Source organism: Misgurnus anguillicaudatus, chromosome 23, assembly GCF_027580225.2.
Source record: "Misgurnus anguillicaudatus chromosome 23, ASM2758022v2, whole genome shotgun sequence".
Classification (NCBI taxonomy): Eukaryota; Metazoa; Chordata; class Actinopteri; order Cypriniformes; family Cobitidae; genus Misgurnus; species Misgurnus anguillicaudatus.
The window spans coordinates 37,907,501-37,912,500 of record NC_073359.2 but is presented as its reverse complement, the minus strand read 5'-3'; the positions used below and the strand labels follow the sequence as shown (position 1 = coordinate 37,912,500).

Below are 5,000 nucleotides of genomic sequence, written 5' to 3'. Positions count from 1 at the left end.
TTTTCAAAATCCACACTTATTACGTAACCATCTTTCTTTTCTACTTTCATATATTGAATAACATCTCTTATATTCCTTATTGTGTCTGTAATATCTTTGCCCTTAACACCGTATGCTTGATTTGTTTTGATTATTCTTGGTAAAACCATTTTCAATCTGTTTGCTAAAACCTTTGCTAAAATTTTAAAATCTGTGTTTAACATCGTCAGGGGTCTGTAATTGCTTAAAACATCTTTCCCACCTTTTTTCTTGTATATCAATTTCACTAAACCCATTCTCATTAGCTGTGTTGCTTCCTTTTTGTTAAAAATCTCTTCAAAAATTTCCTTTAAAATTGGCGATAAAACATCCTTAAAAGCTTTGTAAAATTCAGCTGTTAACCCATCTAAGCCTGGACTTTTCCCATTGTTTAATTGCATTATTGCCTCTTTTATTTCATCTAACTTTATCTCCTCATCGCACATTATTTTATCTTCTTCACACACACTTTTCTCAATCTGTTCCAATAAAAATTCACCTTCTTTTTTGTTTATTTGACCTTTTTTAAAAAGTTCTTCATAATATTCTCTGACTTCCTTTAATATTCCCTGTGTTTCTATTATTTTATCACCATTCTTTCCTCTTATTTCTTTTATTGTCTCTCCACTACCTTTACTTTTCTCTAGATTAAAAAAGAATTTTGTGCACTTCTCTCCTTCCACCAGATATTTTGCTTTACTTCTTATCTTAGCCCCTCTACATTTTCGCTCTTCTATATCTCTCAACATTTCCTCTAAATTCAATATTTTCTCAATATCTCCATTTTCTTTATTTAATTCTCCATTTAGATCTTTTCTTACCTCTTCTTCCTTACTTCTCTTAGCCTTTTGTATTAGTTTACTGATTTTAATAGTATATTTCTTTATTTCATATTTTGTATTATCCCACCATATTCGTATATCTTCCCGAGACATCTTATCTTGTTTCTCATTAGCTATTATATTTTCTATTGCTTTTTTGTATGATTCCTGTTTTAAAATCTCTGCATTTAAAACCCATACTCCTTTACCTCTTTCAACTTCATTAAAATCTATATTCATAAGCAGGAAATCATGATCGCTTAAAGCAGTTTCCTTATAATAAATACTATGTATAAAATCCCCCAGTTCTCTTTTACATAATATAAAATCAATTCTACTTTGTTTTAAAAAATTATCTACTATTTGTCTTCTAGAGTATTGTTTTTTCCCTTCATTTCTTTCTCTCCATATGTCTACGAAATTATTGTTTTCTATTAGTTTCTCTAATTCTTTTCTTCCACTGTCACTCTTAAATACCATACCATCCGCTAAATCAATTCTATTAAAAACTGTATTGAAATCACCAATTAATATCGCATTTTCCCATGAGTACATTAAACTTGCAATCTTTGCAAAAAAAACCCTTTTTTCTTTCTCCACAACTGGAGCATGCACATTACATAGAGTTATACTTTTCCCTTCATTTTTTATCTTTATAGCTAAACATTTTCCTTCTTCATCTTTATATAATTCTTCAATACTGCTACTCATTTCTTTCTTGACTAAAATTGCTACCCCTCTCCCCATTTTACCATCACCATTATTATAAAATATTTCACCTTGCCACTTTTTCTGAAAAACCTCTATTATTTCATCATTCCAGTTTGTTTCTTGTATAAAAATGATATTTTGTTTTTTACACAGTTCTTTGACCTTTTCAAATTTATCAATACTCAATAAACCTCTAACATTAATTGAAACCAGTCGCCAAAACATACACATATATAATATATTAAATATCAGTCCCATTAGTCAGTACTTTCAGGTTCCATTAAGTCATCTTGCATGCCTCTCATATGTTCAAGTTTTCTACTCACTCTTTTCTTTTTAGCAATTTTAAAGTTCGGAATCACCTTTATGGATCTTCTTCTATGCAGCATCTCTTTTGTAAGTGAATGATCCTCATTGAGATTTTCCTGCTCCATCCTTTCTATTTTGTCCATCTCTGTCTTAGATATTACCAAAGGTGTCCATGTATCACTCTGTTCCTTCAGATTTTCATCATCTTTTTCCAGCTGATCCAGTTGTGTTTCGGGTACCTCTGAAATCATGCATGCACCTTCTTCAACATTTCCTCTCTTGTCCAATTCAATTACTTCCTCATTGCTTAGTACATCCTTTGGTTCTGTGTTTTTTTCCGTTCTTTCAGTTGGAGCAACATTTATAAAGTCCATCTTATCCATTTTATCTTGTGATTCCTCTTCCTCATCCGATAGCTCCTGAGACTCTTCTTGATTTTCTGCAACACTATTATTTTCCATCCAGCATTCGCATTTTACCAAGGCTCTGTTGCAATCCGGGCATTTAACAGCAGTACAATTCCTAGCATAATGGCCCTGCTCCTCACATTCACGACATGTAAAATTTGGACAGTCCTTGAGTATATGTCCCGGATCCATGCAGAGTCGACAGATTTTCATCTGACGATCGTGCATAATCCGGAAATATTGTGCTCCTTCCGCCGTCTCAAATTTCGTGCTGTAGGGCAGGGAAGCCACGTCTTTAGGAAACCTTACTTTAAGATATCTTGTACCATCTGCAATATCTGTTCCCGGATAATATCTTCTTTTTATATCTGTCACTGGTATCACACGCCATTGGTAAAGTTTATGCAAAATCTGTTCATTGTTCAAATAAGCCGGCAGGTGCATAAATGAAACAATACATTCTCTTGTTTCTAAAGTTCTTACTTCACAACTCTGATTTTTGACAATTAATCCATCCAGAAGATCTTCACATGATTCTTCATTTACTAAAGTAAGTTCATATTCTTTTCCTGCTCTGGGTCTTACCGCTATTAGTTTTCCTGCTCCAATCTTGTCTGTCACAGCTTTTATCACATCCTCTGCTTTTCCATCAATCACTTCTTTTAAATCCACAATAATAGTTGCTTCTTTTGCATAGGTTCTTTTGTTCCGGTCATTCTTTTTTCCATTAACATCCATCTTCTGTTTTGTTTCAGTGTCTTTGTCTCGTTGTGTTTCCTTTCTTTCATCGTCCGCCATGTTTCTTCTACTTTTTTGTTTTTAAACAAGTGGCTCCCCAAACAGTTTACACTGTTGGGGAGCACTTTGAAATAATATTCAAAATTAACTTATATAATATTAAATGAAAAAACTTTTAAACAAAACAAAAAATAAATCAAAACCATGTGGTGAGCCTTTCTCACCAAACTACTGCCAACTCACTTCCTGTGTGCTCTCTAGCGCTCTCAGGGTGGTGTGGCCGTAAGCGAGTGCTGACTTGATTCGAGAGCCACTTCAAGACTAATGTGGCAACGCCATGCCATGTGCGAACGCTTACAGAAAGGATGCATTTCTGGAAAAAATGATATGAATAAATAATTAAATAATTAATTAAATGCTTACAGCACCTGGTATTCCCAGGCGGTCTCCCATCCAAGTACTAACCAGGCCCGAGCCTGCTTGGCTTCCGAGATCAGACGAGAGCGGGCGTGCTCAGGGTGGTGTGGCCGTAAGCGAGCGCTGACTCAATTCGAGAGCCACTTCAAGATTAATGTGGCAACGCCATGCCATTGGCGAACGCTTACAGAAAGGATGCCTTTCTGGAAAAAAAATATATGAATAAATAATTAATTAAATGCTTACAGCACCTGGTATTCCCAGGCGGTCTCCCATCCAAGTACTAACCAGGCCCGACCCTGCTTGGCTTCCGAGATCAGACGAGAGCGGGCGTGCTCAGGGTGGTGTGGCCATAAGCGAGCGCTGACTCGATTCGAGAGCCACTTCAAGACTAATGTGGCAACACCATGCCATCGGCGAACGCTTACAGAAAGGATGCATTTCTGGAAAAAATTTATATGAATAAATAATTAAATAACTAATTAAATAAAGAATTAAATGCTTACAGCACCTGGTATTCCCAGGCGGTCTCCCATCCAAGTACTAACCAGGCCCGACCCTGCTTGGCTTCCGAGATCAGACGAGAGCGGGCGTGCTCAGGGTGGTGTGGCCATAAGCGAGCGCTGACTCAATTCGAGAGCCACTTCAAGACTAATGTGGCAACGCCATGCCATCGGCGAACGCTTACAGAAAGGATGCATTTCTGGAAAAAAATTATATGAATAAATAATTAAATAATTAATTAAATGCTTACAGCACCTGGTATTCCCAGGCGGTCTCCCATCCAAGTACTAACCAGGCCCGACCCTGCTTGGCTTCCGAGATCAGACGAGAGCGGGCGTGCTCAGGGTGGTGTGGCCGTAAGCGAGCGCTGACTCGAATCGAGAGCCACTTCAAGACTAATGTGGCAACGCCATGCCATGTGCGAACGCTTACAGAAAGGATGCATTTCTGGAAAAAATTATATGAATAAATAATTAAATAATTAATTAAATGCTTACAGCACCTGGTATTCCCAGGCGGTCTCCCATCCAAGTACTAACCAGGCCCGACCCTGCTTGGCTTCCGAGATCAGACGAGAGCGGGCGTGCTCAGGGTGGTGTGGCCATAAGCGAGCGCTGACTCGATTCGAGAGCCACTTCAAGACTAATGTGGCAACGCCATGCCATCGGCGAACGCTTACAGAAAGGATGCATTTCTGGAAAAAAATTTATATGAATAAGTAATTAAATAATTAATTAAATAAATAAATAATTAAATGCTTACAGCACCTGGTATTCCCAGGCGGTCTCCCATCCAAGTACTAACCAGGCCCGACCCTGCTTGGCTTCCGAGATCAGACGAAAGCGGGCGTGCTCAGGGTGGTGTGGCCATGAAGTGAGCGCTGACTCGATTCGAGAGCCACTTTAAGACTAATGTGGCAACGCCATGCCATGTGCGAACGCTTACAGAAAGGATGCATTTCTGGAAAAAATTATATGAATAAATAATTAAATAATTAATTAAATGCTTACAGCACCTGGTATTCCCAGGCGGTCTCCCATCCAAGTACTAACCAGGCCCGACCCTGCTTGGCTTC

The 5,000-nt window shown here is 37.9% G+C and overlaps 5 non-coding genes and 2 pseudogenes across 5 annotated transcripts; all 7 read right to left on the bottom strand.

The window, feature by feature from the left end:
- Window positions 1-3,420: 3,420 nt before the first annotated feature.
- On the bottom strand, window positions 3,421-3,539 carry LOC141360271 (5S ribosomal RNA). The gene has a single exon (XR_012366784.1). It is a non-coding gene; the product is annotated as a 5S ribosomal RNA (ribosomal RNA).
- A 121-nt stretch (window positions 3,540-3,660) lies between these two features.
- LOC141359859 (5S ribosomal RNA) lies at window positions 3,661-3,779 on the bottom strand. Its single transcript, XR_012366342.1, has one exon. It is a non-coding gene; the product is annotated as a 5S ribosomal RNA (ribosomal RNA).
- Window positions 3,780-3,920: 141 nt separating this feature from the next.
- On the bottom strand, window positions 3,921-4,039 carry LOC141359858 (5S ribosomal RNA). Its single transcript, XR_012366341.1, has one exon. It is a non-coding gene; the product is annotated as a 5S ribosomal RNA (ribosomal RNA).
- A 129-nt stretch (window positions 4,040-4,168) lies between these two features.
- Window positions 4,169-4,287, bottom strand: LOC141361230 (5S ribosomal RNA). The gene has a single exon (XR_012367282.1). It is a non-coding gene; the product is annotated as a 5S ribosomal RNA (ribosomal RNA).
- Window positions 4,288-4,415: 128 nt separating this feature from the next.
- On the bottom strand, window positions 4,416-4,534 carry LOC129416606 (5S ribosomal RNA). Its single transcript, XR_008635455.2, has one exon. It is a non-coding gene; the product is annotated as a 5S ribosomal RNA (ribosomal RNA).
- A 146-nt stretch (window positions 4,535-4,680) lies between these two features.
- LOC129414702 (5S ribosomal RNA) lies at window positions 4,681-4,799 on the bottom strand (annotated as a pseudogene).
- Window positions 4,800-4,928: 129 nt separating this feature from the next.
- The window catches only part of LOC129416615 (5S ribosomal RNA), a 119-nt pseudogene continuing 47 nt past the window's right edge, over window positions 4,929-5,000 (bottom strand).